Source organism: Canis lupus, chromosome 31, assembly GCF_003254725.2.
Source record: "Canis lupus dingo isolate Sandy chromosome 31, ASM325472v2, whole genome shotgun sequence".
NCBI classification, from domain to species: Eukaryota; Metazoa; Chordata; class Mammalia; order Carnivora; family Canidae; genus Canis; species Canis lupus.
In genome coordinates, this window is record NC_064273.1 from 16,507,486 (window position 1) to 16,524,308 (window position 16,823).

A 16,823-nucleotide genomic window follows, 5' to 3' on the forward strand; every position below is an offset into this window, starting at 1 on the left:
AATCCGTTGTCTGCGGTAACAGGCGGAGTGCGAGGTCCGAGGGCCTGGGGCCACACAGCGCCACCCGAGAATATGGGGAGGTGCGGAGCCGGACGCAGGCGAGGCCCCAGGTTTCTGTTCTTCCAAGACAGCCCGGCTTCAGCCCCCGGGCGGCAGCTGTTGGAGCTCCCTGGTTCGTGGTGTTGCTTGTGTCGCTGGTTGTGGCGCTCGGGCCGCTGGCTCGGCGGGACTGGGGCGATGCGCAGGAGCGGGGTGCGGGAGGGAGCGGAGCGGAGAGAGGCTCTGCACCTGCCGCGGGGCCGCCCCAGCCACTGCCGCCTCCGCGCGGCTCCCGCAAGATTCACATTTTTGCAAGTGCCCAACCAGCGGGGCCACTCCCCAAAACCAGACTCTTCCCTGCCTCACTGCGGATATACTTGTACTGACAGGTGATCGGACACCTTATTGTATTCCCCTTGCTGGTCTGTTTCTGAACTAATGGTATACTATCATATTTATATTTATAATTTATCTTTATACCTGAGAATAAAGGCTCTTCAGGTTTTTTTTTATACTTCTGCAAGATTGCACAGGCTCTCCATGAATCTCTATTTTTCATATAAATTTTAGAAACAGCTAATGAAGTTTTGCTAAGGTACCTGCTGGGATTTTTATTGGGATTGTTTTGAATCAATATATTAATTAGGAGAAAATTTATGTGTTTACCAGATTGATTTTCCCAAACCTTGAACCTGGAATAGCGTATTTATTGAGATCTTCTTTAATTAACATTATTCACATTTCGTAGATCCTAGGGGAGGACTGTGCTCCTCTTCTGTTAGATCTATTACTATGCACTCTGTTTCTTATACAGGAAATAATATCTTTTATATTTTATTTCCTAATTGTTTTTCCTCATATATACAACTTGATTTTTGTATATTGCCATTGTAAGTTCCATCGTTATGATTCATCTATAATTTGTTCATATATATGTACATATATATACACAATCATACTATTTGTGAAAGAAATACCTTCAGTATGATGTTGGTAGACTATAATATCATTTTTTAAATAGCCATAAAATGTTTTTAGATGAAAAATCCATATAATTCTTTCTAAATAAGCATCTTCTCATTTTCTTTCCTCACAGCGCACTCAAAATAGCACAGTTAGTATCCCCTGTTCCTTGCTTCTCGCCCATTTTACCACCCCACACATACGGACTTTATCCTATTTGGTGACACTGCCAAATGCCATCCATCATTCCCTCCAATTCTGTAATTTTCATTTCATTTCTCTGTTGTATCTATAATCCTTTTGAGAATCTTTCTTTATTGCCTTCCATGAAGCGATTCTCTTACAATGTTTATGAGGTTTAGTTCTTAAGAGAGAAATTTCAGAGTGAGGAAAGGCTTATGTTTCTGGCCGTCAGGAGTTTCTTATTCGACCATTTTAACTCATCTGAGCCAAATTTCTTTATCTTGATATGAGATACTATCTGTAAACATGATTTTTTTAGGAAAGTTGTGTGAAGGCCCTATCACCTGTCCAGGCACATGATAAATGAATGCTTTTATTTCTCTGAAATATCTACTTCTATTTTTGTGTACCTGAAAATTAGAGTTTCCTAGGTTTCATTGGGAGCCTGGTTCTCATTACAATCATTGGTCTTGAGTGATAGGATTTTACTAATGTCTTTTAAAATTCAACTTGAGCTTTTCTTCCTCCACACTTCCTAAGCAAATCTAACTTATATTCTCTTTATTTTTGTTCTCAGGATGTTCTCACCATTACTTCCTATACTGTAATAACAAATACATATATATTCCTATTTTCTTAAACCTGTTAACTTGTTTTTTGAAAGGAAAATCATGTTTCTTTTCTTTACCTGAGGATTTGGGGACTTGAGGCTTTATCAAGCCATTCAGTATTCCATTTGCAGATTATTTTACTTATTTACTTATGTATTACTAAATTTTGCAGATTATCACTTATGTATATGGCTAATTACCTTTATACAAGACCTTCACTATTAATATTCACTTATAAGTACATTAGGAAACATGTAAATTATACAGAAAATTATAAAAGTAGAATAGTATATATACTGAATATATAATATATATAATCTGTATATACAAATAGATTATGGAATTATCATTTATGTGTATTTTCTACTCTGTTCTCCTCCGTTTCTAATGAGAATTCTATCCACATTTGGTTTTCAAACAATGCGGCATTGAATCTTTGTTTCCCTCCAGCATTCTTCATGGATGTAGGCAATGAGCAATTTAAATCATACCAGGTCTTCAGGAAATTATCTCTTAAATATTTAGAAAATTTATGATCCCACCAGCAGATTATTATTACTTCTTTTCCATTTTTCTCACATGCTGGCCAACACATGGGATTGAGAGTACCTAATATTTACTAACTGAATAGAATAAACTGTCATCACAGTTGTAGTTAATTCATGTATTCATAAGCCTCTGGTTTTCCCGCTTATGCTAATTCTGCTTTTTTGTTGTAAGTTGTTCTTGTTTGTCTTTTTCTTTTCGATATATGATTGTTTTTTTAATTTTGTATTTAAATTAGCTGCTTGTTGTCTTATATGTGACTGATTCCCCAGTTCTTTATTTTTTAACATTACTCATTATGCTTTTGACATCACAGAGATTTAAACATTTTTAAGAGTCAAATTTTGATATGCAATGAGGCTTAGCAAACTTCCCCTTTATTTTGAAAAGTTTTTGTAGGATCATATAAATAAGTTATCTGTCATACTAAATGATTTCTTGTTTTTTATATACAAACTCTTTGCTATTGTTGATTTTTTGAATGCTATTGTTTTTATATATGATACAATTACTCTGCTGAGTACATCTTAGCTGTAGAGGAGTGATTATTGATCTTCTTGGATTTTCAGCATCATTATTTAATTCTAAAGAAAAATCATCTTTTTTTTTTTTTTAATTTTTTACTTTTTGTTCCTTAACTTTGGTTTTATTTCCTTGGCGAGGACTTTTAGTACTTTGTTGGTGACAAGCCAGTTTTTTTTTTTTTGTTTTTTTTTTTGTTTTTTGTTTTGTATTCTGCGTTGGCTTTTATTTAATGAAAAAAGGAAAAAGCTAATTTCAAATCTACATTTCAGCTAAGCTGAATACAAAATCTTAGTGAAGGAGGCCTGGTGGTCTTGATTATAAGAACATGGCTACTGTCCTTTGGCCTTAAAACTTCAGGAAAGGCACTTCCAACAGCTTCGTGTTTGCACGTTTCAGTGCCAGAGCACAGGAATAGACCCTGGTGTCCACTGTCAGAGATATTTTTCAGCTATCAGAGCATCAAGTCCCTTCAGCAGGTCATTCTTTGGTAAGGAAATTACTTCGACAAATTCTCTGTCTCCTGGCTTTGGTTTAGGTCTCACATTTTCAGCATCATCTCTGTTAATAGTTACTGTCACAATGTATGTGGTACAGTTTGTGAAGCCTGGATCCATACACACAGCTGGAGAACACTCTGCGACATCATCTTTACAGCCAGTTTCTTCCTCAAGCTTCCGAAGAGCAGCTGCTTCTGGGCTCTCCTCATCGGTGAGACCTGCGGGGAATTCTAGTATTGATGATAAGCTGTATTAGTGAGCAAGCTGGCATTTTGCTCAGAGTAAAAGAATTGACTACATTTCCCCCCTTCAGTATGATGTCACTTTGATTCTTGGCAGAGAGGTTTATCAAGTTGTAGGACTTGTCATAATTGCTACATTTGTATTAGTTGTCTTCTCATGGGTCTACTCTGAGTTTTTCTTTTTATCTTTAATCTGCTAATGTGGTGATTTACAATGATAATTTTTAAATACCAGCCCATTCTTGCATTCCTACGGCAAGTGATAGTAGGTAATGAGCTTAACAGCTTTCAGTTTTTACTTTGTCCAAATTATTTGTATAATACATAGGCTTATCTCTGTCCCTGATATTTTTCTATAAATAAAATTTAATAATTTGTGGAACACCTATGTTTTCAGAGGGAAAGTTTTGACTATTGATTTGATTGGTAAAAGACTATTCCTTGTTATTCTTAAATCACTCCTGTAACTCTTGGGTAATTGTACTGCCTTTCTGTTTCTGCCTAGAAACTTAGCAGACATTTACTGGTAAAAACGTCAGACATTTTTATCTCTGTTTCCATTGGTGAAGAATCTGGGTATAGCTAACGGGAGTTCTCTGCTTAAGGCATCCACATGCTGCAGTCAAGCAGTCTGCAGAGGTGTATTCTCATTAGGGGCTGGGAAAAAAAGATTAGGTTTCAAGCTTCCTTGGGTTGTTGGCAAAATCCATTTCCCAGTTGATAAAGAACTTAGGGGAGCTTGCTTCTTCAATGGCAGTAGAGAGAAAATCTCCCACCTCAGGGAAAGTCCCCAGTATTCTTTAAGAACTTTAACTTGTTATAAATCAGGTCTATCCAAGATAATCTTTTGATTAGCTCAAATCAACAGATTTGAGACTTTAATTACATCAGCCACATCCTTTTACTTTTTCTGTATTTTTCTGGTTACAAGGAAGTCATAGGTTGTGCTAGTACTTAAGGGGAGGAGACTCTCTAGGGGTGTGGCTTATTAAAGGTAAGGTAGGGTGTGTCACCACAAAATATGCCCTTATAAGAATGATTTTCTAAGATATGTGTTCAAGTGTCCCATTTTTATATACCTGATATAATGGAACTCTTCTTTCCCCTTGTTTTTCATCGGCCTTGCCACAGGTTTGATTAAGAGTTTCCAAGTCCTAAAAGATTTTATTTATTTATTCATGAGAGACACAGAGAGAGAGAGAAAGAGAGGAAAAAAAAGAGTTTCCAAGTCCTAGGTTTTTGCCTTAGTTGATACGGTCATTTTTACAAGTAAACTGGAACATAATTATGAGACTGCATAGTTCTACTCATGTAGAACATTTCAGTTCCTGATTCAGATAATTTTTAGTAGAATTTGTTTTTCAGAGCAGTTTTAGGTTCACAGCAAAATTGAGCAGAAAGTATAGGGAGTTCCTATATATGCCCTGACCCCATGTCTGCACAACTTCCCCCTCTATCAACATCCTGAACTACAGTGATACATTTGTACAGTTGATGGGGCTGCCTTGACGTGCTATCAGCACAAGTCCATAGTTCACATTAGGGTCACTCTCAGTGTTATACATTCTATGGGTCTTGACAAATGTGTAATGACATTTATCTACCATTATAGTATCATAAAGAAGAATTTCACTACCCCAGAAATTCTTTGTGACCCCTGCCCTGGCTTCTTTGGCAACCACTGAGCTTTTTACTGTACCCATAGTTTTGTCTTTTCCAGAATGTCCTGTAGCTGGAATTATACAGCATGTTCAAAGTGGCATCTTTCATTTAGTAATATGCTTTTAAGCTTCCTCTATGTCTTTTTATGGCTTGGTACTTCATGTTTTTTGAGCAGTGAATAATGTCTGCTGTCTGGATGTAGCATTTTATTTATCTCTGTGTATTTACTTGCTAAAGGACATCTTGGTTGCTTCCCAGTTTCAGCGATTAGGTAAATATTTGCTTGCAGGTCTTCATGTGAACGTAAATTTTCAATTCCTGTGGATAAATATCCAGGGGTGTGATTGCTGAATGATATGGTAAGATTATGTTTGGTTTTGTAAGAAACCACCAACTGTCTTCCAAAGAGGCTGTCCCATTTTGCATGCCAGTAGTGATGAATGGGAGTTACTGTTGTTCCACATCCTCACCAGCATTTGGTGTTGTGAATGGTACAGATTTTGATTATTCTAACAGCTCTGTAGAGGTATCTCATTGTTGTGTTAATTTGCATTTATCTGATGACAAATGGTATGGAACATCTTTTCTTAAGCTTATTTGCCTGCCAGCTGTAGGTCTTTTGTGAGATATCTTTTCAGGGTTTTTAGCATTTTTTTTTTTTTTTTTTTTTTTAACCAGGCTGCTCATCTTCCTGTTGTTGAGTTTTAAGATTTCCTTGGATATTTTGGATAAAATTCCTTTATCAAGTATGTCTTTTGCATATATTTTTCCCAGTGTATGGCTTATCTTCACTTTCTCTTGACAGTGTCTTTCCCAGAGCAGAAGTTTTGATTTTAATGAAGTCCAGCCTATCAATTATTTCTGTCAGGGATCATGCCTTTGGGATTACATGAAAAAAGTCATCATCACACTTGAGGTCATTTATTTATTTTTTTCATTTAATTTTCTATGTCATCTTTAGGAGTTCTAGAGTTTTATGTTTTATGTTTACAACTGAGACCTATTTCAGATTAATATTTGTGGAACGTGTAAGGGCCGTGTCTAGATCATTCCTTTGCTTGTAGATCCAGTTCTAGCACCATTTTTTTTTTATTTTTTTTTATTGGTGTTCAATTTACTAACATACAGAATAACACCCAGTGCCCGTCACCCATTCACTCCCACCCCCCGCCCTCCTCCCCTTCTACCACCCCTAGTTCGTTTCCCAGAGTTAGCAGTCTTTACGTTCTGTCTCCCTTTCTGATATTTCCCACACATTTCTTCCCCCTTCCCTTATATTCCCTTTCACTATTATTTATATTCCCCAAATGAATGAGAACATATAATGTTTGTCCTTCTCCGACTGACTTACTTCACTCAGCATAATACCCTCCAGTTCCATCCACATTGAAGCAAATGGTGGGTATTTGTCATTTCTAATAGCTGAGTAATATTCCATTGTATACATAAACCACATCTTCTTTATCCATTCATCTTTCGTTGGACACCGAGGCTCCTTCCACAGTTTGGCTATCGTGGCCATTGCTGCTATAAACATCGGGGTGCAGGTGTCCGGGCGTTTCATTGCATTTGTATCTTTGGGGTAAATCCCCAACAGTCTAGCACCATTTTTTGAAATGACTCTTCTCAGTCGTATTGCCTTTGCTCCTTTTCAAAGATTAGTTGACTAAATGTGTGTGGGTCTATTTCTGAGCTCTTTGTTCTGTTCCATTGATGAATTTATGTTTTCACCAGTACTATACTGTCTTGGTTAATAGAGCTTTATAGTAAGTGAGTCTGGAAGTCAGATAGTCTCAGGCATCCAACTTTATTCTTCTCCTTCATTGTTGAATTGGCTATTTGGGGTCTTTTGCTCTAGGCAATTTTTTCCTCAACTTTATTGAGATAAAATTGACATATAACATTGTGTAAACTTAAGATTTACAACATAATTGATTTGATACACTTTTATATTCCAATATGATTGCCACCTTAGTGGCAATGCTAATACCTTCATCAGTTCACATAATTACCATTGCTTTCTGTGGTGAGAACATTTAAGATCTACACTCTTAGCAACTTACAAATATATAATATGGTATTGTTACCTATAATTACAATGCTGTGCATTAGATCCCCAGAATTTATTCATCTTCTAACTGGGAGTTTGTCCTCTTTGACCAGCACCTCCCTATTTCCCTCACCCCAAACTATTCTACTCTCTTTTTCTAGGAGTGTGTTTTTTTTAGATTCCACATATAAGTGATACCTTACAGTATTTGTCTTTCTCTGGCATGATGTCTTCAAGGTCTATCCATGTTGTCACAAATGACAAGATTTCATTCTTTATCATGATTGAATAATATTCCATTGTATACAGTGATTTCCCTCCCTTATCTGTTTTGAATATGTTCCAAAACTCCCAGTGGATACCAAAAACCACAGATAGTTTCGAATTCTATATATACTGTGTTATTCTCTATACATATGTACATACAATAAAGTTTTATTTATGAATTAGGTACTGTAAACAGGTAACAACAATAACCACAATAAAATAGAACAATTTTACCAATATAACTATAATAAAAGTTATATGGGTGTGGTCTTCTCTCTCTCTCTCTCTCCCAAATATCTTATTGTACTGTATTCACCCTTCCTTTTGTGGTGATGTGAGATGATAAAATGCCTAAGTGATAAGATGAAGCGAGATGAATGACACAGTCCTTGTGATGTGGCATTAGGCTACTATTAACCTTCTGATGATACATCAGATGGAAGATGATCTGCTTCTGAACTGCAGTTGACTGCAGTTGACTGTAACTGCACAAAGTGAAATTCTGGTTGGGGGACTACTGTATATATACATCTATATCCATTCAACTATTGACACTCACTTTGTTTTGTTCCATCTTGGCTATTATGTATAATGCTGTAATAAATACGGGCATGCAGATATCTCTTCAATTTTTTTTTAAAGATTTTATTTATTCATGAGAGACAGAGAGAGAGAGAGGCAGAGAAGAGAGACTCCTTGCGAGGAGCCTGATGTGGGATTCAATCCTGGGACGCCAAGATCATGCCCTGGGCTGAAGGCAAGCACTCACCTGCTGAGCCACCTAGGCGTCCCTCTTCTTCAATATCTTATTTTCATTTCTTTTAGATCTATACTCAGAGATAATATTGCTATATCACATAGTAGTTTTATTTTTAACTCTGTGAAGAACCTCCATACTGTTTTACACAGTGGCTTTACCAGTTTACATTCCCACCAACAGTGCACAAGAGTTCCCTTTTCTCCTTATCCTTGCAAACATTTGTTATCTATTGTCCTTTTACTTATAGCCATTCTAATAGGTGTGACATAACATCTCATTGTGATTTTAATTTGCATTCCCCTCAGGATTAATGATGTTTAGTATATTTTTAATAGATCAATATGATTACAAAGTCTTATCTTTAAAAAATTAAAAGCAAAGTAAAATAAATATACAACTGTTGGTTGGCCATTTGGATGTCTTTGGGAAAATGTCTACTCAGTTTCTCTGCTCATTTTGAAGTGAATTATTTAAGGGTTTAATTGTTGTTAGTTATTTATATGAGTTCTTTATATATTTTGGATATTAATCCTTTATCACATGTAAGATTTGCAAATATTTTCTCCCATTCATTGAGTTGCCTTTTCATTTTGCTGATTGTTTACTTTGCTGCACAGAGCTTATTTGCTGCTGTTTGATGTGGTACCATTTATTTCTTTATTTAGTCTTTGTTGCTTGTGTTTTTGGTGTTATACCCCCAAAAATATTTGCCAAGATGTATGTCAAGGGGCTTTTTTCCCTATATTCTAGGAATTTTAGTTTCATATCTTACCAGATCCATTTTAAACCAATGTTTATACATTTTTATAATGTTTAAAAAATAGTGCAAGGGAATCCCTTGGTGGCTCGGCAGTTTAGCGCCTGCCTTTGGCCCAGGGCACGATCCTGGAATCCCGGGATCAAGTCCCGCATGTCGGGCTCCTGGCATGGAGCCTACTTCTCCCTCCTCCTTTGTCTCTGCCTCTCTCTCTCTCTCTCTCATAAATAAATACATAAATAAATCTTTAAAAAATAGTGCCAATTTTTAAGAGAAAGAAGGGTTCAGAGTAATTTAGGCCACTGTTATCTACCATTATTAACTCCATAAATATAGTTTTGAACTTCTTGTATGGGGAACATATTCTCCAAATACACAAACTTCTTTTTGATTTTTAAAAAATATCTGGGTGGAGTCTTTGTTTAAGAAAATTTTAATGGGGCACCTGGGTGACTCAGTGGTTGAGCCTCTGTGTTTGGCTCAGATCAAGATCCTACAGTCCTAGAATTGAGTCCCACGTCAGATTTCTCACAGGGAGCCTACCTCTCCCTCTTCCAATGTCTCTGCCCCTCTCTCTGTGTCTCTCATGAATTAATAAATAAAATCTTTAAAAAAAGAGAAAATTTTAATGACATAGGAATATATCATAATGTCACTTTTAAAAACATAATATAAAATATTTTTTAATCTATGACTCAGCTATAGCATGTCAGGTATATTATATGAAAGAAAGTAGTCTGGAGATCCTGAAACACTTAGGAGTCATTGTTTTTTACTTTCCTTTTGTAATATGCATCATAAGAGTTTTTTAGTTTTCAGAGTGCTTGAAATAATAATTTGGCTTCACAGTTTATACTACTATATTTAACAACTAAATCACAAAATTGCAAAACTGTTATATATATATAATTGGCAAGATAGGCAGGTCAGCTATGCATGTAATTGGGTTGAACTGAAGATTTACAAGTAAAGGCTAAGTTATATTGTGGTGGCTCTTTTTCTTAAAACTTGTTCAATGATATGGCATGGATGTTGTAAAGGATAAAATAAAGATACATTTTACTTCCTTAGTCCTTCAAATTAATAGTGGAAATATATGATCAAAATTATTTTGACTTCTTAAGTTATAAATATATACTCAAGGTAATCTTGCAGTCAAAAGATACTTCTGTAACTTACAGTTCTTCCATTTTAAAATCCCCTTTCTTATTTATATGTGTTTTTAAAAGTTGTTCTGGGGGGAGGAGCAAGATGGCGGAGGAGTAGGGTCTCCAAATCACCTGTCTCCACCAAATTACCTAGAAAACCTTCCAATCATCCTGAAAATCTATGAATTCGGCCTGAGAATTAAAGAGAGACCAGCTGGAATGCAACAGTGAGAAGAGTTTGCGCTTCTATCAAGGTAGGAAGACGGGGAAAAAGAAGTAAAGGAACAAAGGCCTCCAAGGGGGAGGGGCCCGCGAGGAGCCGGGCTGAGGCCGGGGCCAGTGTCCCCAGGACAGGAGAGCCCCGTCCCGGAGGAGCAGGAGCTGCACCGACCTTCCCGGGGGAAAGGGGCTCCAGGGAGTTGGAGCAGGACCCAGGAGGGCGGGGATGCCCTCGGGCTCCCGGGGACAGTAACAGCAACTGCGCGCCCAGGAGAGTGCGCCGAGCTCCCTAAGGGCTGCAGCGCGCACGGCGGGACCCGGCGGGACCCGGAGCAGCTCGGGGGGGCTCGGGCGGCGGCTCCGCGGAGGGGGCTGCGGGGCGGGAGCAGCTCGGGGGGCTCGGGCAGAGGAAGAGGCTCCGTGCGGAGGGGGCTGCGCGGTTCCAGGAGCAGCTCGGAGGGGCTCGGGCGGCGGCTCCGCGGAGGGGGTTGCGCGGCCCGGGAGCGCGAATCCACCAGCGCAGGCTCCGGAGCACAGGGCGCCGGGACACAGCCCAGGATCCCGCCTCCCCCGGGACAGGCAGAGGCCGGGAGGGCCCAGGACAGCAAGGACGCTCCTGCCCCAGCTGAGCAGATCAGCGGCCCCGCCCCGGAGCCTCCAGGCCCTGCAGACGGAGAGCTCCGGAGTTCCTGCCGGAGCTGAATCCAGGTTTCCAGAGCTGCCCCGCCACTGGGGCTGTTCCTCCTGCGGCCTCACGGGGTAAACAACCCCCACCGAGCCCTGCACCAGGCAGGGGCACAGCAGCTCCCCCAACTGCTAACACCTGAAAATCAGCACAACAGGCCCCTCCCCCAGAACACCAGCTAGACGGACAACTTCCAGGAGAAGCCAAGGGACTTAAAGTACACAGAATCAGAAGATACTCCCCGGTGGTTCTTTTTTGTTTGTTTGTTTTTGTTTTTGTTTTTGTTTTTATTTTGTTTTACTTTTTGATTTGTTTCCTTCCCCCACCCCCTTTTTTTCTCCTTTCTTTTTCTTTCTCTTTTTCTTCTTTTTTTTTTTTTCGTTTTTTTTTTTCTTCCCCCTTTTTTTTACTCTTTCTCTTTTCTTTCCTTCTTTCTCTCCTCTCTTTTTCTCTTTTTCCCAATACAACTTGCTTTTGGCCACTCTGCACTGAGCAAAATGACTAGAAGGAAAACCTCACCTCAAAAGAAAGAATCAGAAACAGTCCTCTCTCCCACAGAGTTACAAAATCTGGATTACAATTCAATGTCAGAAAGCCAATTCAGAAGCACTATTATACAGCTACTGGTGGCTCTAGAAAAAAGTATAAAGGACTCAAGAGACTTCATGACTGCAGAATTTAGAGCTAATCAGGCAGAAATTAAAAATCAATTGAATGAGATGCAATCCAAACTAGAAGTCCTAACGACGAGGGTTAACGAGGTGGAAGAACGAGTGAGTGACCTAGAAGACAAGTTGATAGCAAAGAGGGAAACTGAGGAAAAAAGAGACAAACAATTAAAAGACCATGAAGATAGATTAAGGGAAATAAACGACAGCCTGAGGAAGAAAAACCTACGTTTAATTGGGGTTCCCGAGGGCGCCGAAAGGGACAGAGGGCCAGAATATGTATTTGAACAAATTCTAGCTGAAAACTTTCCTAATCTGGAAAGGGAAACAGGCATTCAGATCCAGGAAATAGAGAGATCCCCCCCTAAAATCAATAAAAACCGTTCAACACCTCGACATTTAATTGTGAAGCTTGCAAATTCCAAAGATAAAGAGAAGATCCTTAAAGCAGCAAGAGACAAGAAATCCCTGACTTTTATGGGGAGGAGTATTAGGGTAACAGCAGACCTCTCCACAGAGACCTGGCAGGCCAGAAAGGGCTGGCAGGATATATTCAGGGTCCTAAATGAAAAGAACATGCAACCAAGAATACTTTATCCAGCAAGGCTTTCATTCAAAATGGAAGGAGAGATAAAGAGCTTCCAAGACAGGCAGGAACTGAAAGAATATGTGACCTCCAAACCAGCTCTGCAAGAAATTTTAAGGGGGACTCTTAAAATTCCCCTTTAAGAAGAAGTTCAGTGGAACAGTCCACAAAAACAAAGACTGAATAGATATCATGATGACACTAAACTCATATCTCTCAATAGTAACTCTGAATGTGAACGGGCTTAATGACCCCATCAAAAGGCGCAGGGTTTCAGACTGGATAAAAAAGCAGGACCCATCTATTTGCTGTCTACAAGAGACTCATTTTAGACAGAAGGACACCTACAGCCTGAAAATAAAAGGTTGGAGAACCATTTACCATTCGAATGGTCCTCAAAAGAAAGCAGGGGTAGCCATCCTTATATCAGATAAACTAAAATTTACCCCAAAGACTGTAGTGAGAGATGAAGAGGGACACTATCTCATACTTAAAGGATCTATTCAACAAGAGGACTTAACAATCCGCAATATATATGCCCCGAATGTGGGAGCTGCCAAATATATCAATCAATTATTAACCAAAGTGAAGAAATACTTAGATAATAATACACTTATACTTGGTGACTTCAATCTAGCTCTTTCTATACTCGATAGGTCTTCTAAGCACAACATCTCCAAAGAAACGAGAGCTTTAAATGATACACTGGACCAGATGGATTTCACAGATATCTACAGAACTTTACATCCAAACTCAACTGAATACACATTCTTCTCAAGCGCACATGGAACTTTCTCCAGAATAGACCACATATTGGGTCACAAATCGGGTCTGAACCGATACCAAAAGATTGGGATTGTCCCCTGCATATTCTCAGACCATAATGCCTTGAAATTAGAACTAAATCACAACAAGAAGTTTGGAAGGACCTCAAACACGTGGAGGTTAAGGACCATCCTGCTAAAAGATAAAAGGGTCAACCAGGAAATTAAGGAAGAATTAAAACGATTCATGGAAACTAATGAGAATGAAGATACAACCGTTCAAAATCTTTGGGATGCAGCGAAAGCAGTCCTAAAGGGGAAATACATCGCAATACAAGCATCCATTCAAAAACTGGAAAGAACTCAAATACAAAAGCTAACCTTACACATAAAGGAGCTAGAGAAAAAACAGCAAATAGATCCTACACCCAAGAGAAGAAGGGAGTTAATAAAGATTCGAGCAAAACTCAATGAAATCGAGACCAGAAGAACTGTGGAACAGATCAACAAAACCAGGAGTTGGTTCTTTGAAAGAATTAACAAGATAGATAAACCATTAGCCAGCCTTATTAAAAAGAAGAGAGAGAAGACTCAAATTGATAAAATCATGAATGAGAAAGGAGAGATCACTACCAACACCAAGGAAATACAAACAATTTTAAAAACATATTATGAACAGCTATACGCCAATAAATTAGGCAATCTAGAAGAAATGGACGCATTCCTGGAAAGCCACAAACTACCAAAACTGGAACAGGAAGAAATAGAAAACCTGAACAGGCCAATAACCAGGGAGGAAATTGAAGCAGTCATCAAAAACCTCCCAAGACACAAGAGTCCAGGGCCAGATGGCTTCCCAGGGGAATTCTATCAAACGTTTAAAGAAGAAATCATACCTATTCTCCTAAAGCTGTTTGGAAAGATAGAAAGAGATGGAGTACTTCCAAATTCGTTCTATGAGGCCAGCATCACCTTAATTCCAAAACCAGACAAAGACCCCACCAAAAAGGAGAATTACAGACCAATATCCCTGATGAACATGGATGCAAAAATTCTCAACAAGATACTGGCCAATAGGATCCAACAGTACATTAAAAAAATTATTCACCATGACCAAGTAGGATTTATCCCTGGGACACAAGGCTGGTTCAACACCCGTAAAACAATCAGTGTGATTCATCATATCAGCAAGAGAAAAACCAAGAACCATATGATCCTTTCATTGGATGCAGAGAAAGCATTTGACAAAATACAGCATCCATTCCTGATCAAAACTCTTCAGAGTGTAGGGATAGAGGGAACATTCCTCGACATCTTAAAAGCCATCTATGAAAAGCCCACAGCAAATATCATTCTCAATGGGGAAGCCCTGGGAGCCTTTCCCCTAAGATCAGGAACAAGACAGGGATGTCCACTCTCACCACTGCTGTTCAACATAGTACTGGAAGTCCTAGCCTCAGCAATCAGACAACAAAAAGATATTAAAGGCATTCAAATTGGCAAAGAAGAAGTCAAACTCTCCCTCTTCGCCGATGACATGATACTCTACATAGAAAACCCAAAAGTCTCCACCCCAAGATTGCTAGAACTCATACAGCAATTCGGTAGCGTGGCAGGATACAAAATCAATGCCCAGAAGTCAGTGGCATTTCTATACACTAACAATGAGACTGAAGAAAGAGAAATTAAGGAGTCAATCCCATTTACAATTGCACCCAAAAGCATAAGATACCTAGGAATAAACCTAACCAAAGATGTAAAGGATCTATACCCTCAAAACTATAGAACACTTCTGAAAGAAATTGAGGAAGACACAAAGAGATGGAAAAATATTCCATGCTCATGGATTGGCAGAATTAATATTGTGAAAATGTCAATGTTACCCAGGGCAATTTACACGTTTAATGCAATCCCTATCAAAATACCATGGACTTTCTTCAGAGAGTTAGAACAAATTATTTTAAGATTTGTGTGGAATCAGAAAAGACCCCAAATAGCCAGGGGAATTTTAAAAAAGAAAACCATATCTGGGGGCATCACAATGCCAGATTTCAGGTTGTACTACAAAGCTGTGGTCATCAAGACAGTGTGGTACTGGCACAAAAACAGACACATAGATCAGTGGAACAGAATAGAGAATCCAGAAGTGGACCCTGAACTTTATGGGCAACTAATATTCGATAAAGGAGGAAAGACTATCCATTGGAAGAAAGACAGTCTCTTCAATAAATGGTGCTGGGAAAATTGGACATCCACATGCAGAAGAATGAAACTAGACCACTCCCTTTCACCATACACAAAGATAAACTCAAAATGGATGAAAGATCTAAATGTGAGACAAGATTCCATCAAAATCCTAGAGAAGAACACAGGCAACACCCTTTTTGAACTCGGCCATAGTAACTTCTTGCAAGATACATCCACGAAGGCAAAAGAAACAAAAGCAAAAATGAACTATTGGGACTTCATCAAGATAAGAAGCTTTTGCACAGCAAAGGATACAGTCAACAAAACTCAAAGACAACCTACAGAATGGGAGAAGATATTTGCAAATGACATATCAGATAAAGGGCTAGTTTCCAAGATCTATAAAGAACTTATTAAACTCAACACCAAAGAAACAAACAATCCAATCATGAAATGGGCAAAAGACATGAACAGAAATCTCACAGAGGAAGACATAGACATGGCCAACATGCACATGAGAAAATGCTCTGCATCACTTGCCATCAGGGAAATACAAATCAAAACCACAATGAGATACCACCTCACACCAGTGAGAATGGGGAAAATTAACAAGGCAGGAAACAACAAATGTTGGAGAGGATGTGGAGAAAAGGGAACCCTCATACACTGTTGGTGGGAATGTGAACTGGTGCAGCCACTCTGGAAAACTGTGTGGAGGTTCCTCAAAGAGTTAAAAATAGACCTGCCCTACGACCCAGCAATTGCACTGCTGGGGATTTACCCCAAAGATACAGATGCAGTGAAACGCCGGGACACCTGCACCCCAATGTTTCTAGCAGCAATGGCCACGATAGCCAAACTGTGGAAGGAGCCTCGGTGTCCATCGAAAGATGAATGGATAAAGAAGATGTGGTTTATGTATACAATGGAATATTACTCAGCTATTAGAAATGACAAATACCCACCATTTGCTTCAACGTGGATGGAACTGGAGGGTATTATGCTGAGTGAAGTAAGCCAGTCGGAGAAGGACAAACATTATATGTTCTCATTCATTTGGGGAATATAAATAATAGTGAAAGGGAATATAAGGGAAGGGGAAGAAATGTGTGGGAAATATCAGAAAGGGAGACAGAACGTAAAGACTGCTAACTCTGGGAAACGAACTAGGGGTGTTGGAAGGGGAGGAGGGCGGGGGGTGGGAGTGAATGGGTGACGGGCACTGGGGGTTATTCTGTATGTTAGTAAATTGAACACCAATATAAAAAATAATAAATAAAATAAAATAAAATAAAATTAGTATATAAAAAACAAACAAACAAAAAAAATAAAATAAAAGTTGTTCTACTTGAAGACTTAATGAAAGTAACTTTCCAAGAAGTGAATCATGATAAATTAAAATGCTAGATTTTTATTGTTTCTTTTCACCCATTACTGAAGTAGTTAGTATAAAATACCTTAATG

The 16,823-nt window shown here is 38.8% G+C and overlaps 1 pseudogene; it reads right to left on the reverse strand.

The window, feature by feature from the left end:
• Positions 1–3,155: 3,155 nt before the first annotated feature.
• The window catches only part of LOC112661662 (ADP-sugar pyrophosphatase-like), a 53,792-nt pseudogene continuing 40,124 nt past the window's right edge, over positions 3,156–16,823 (reverse strand).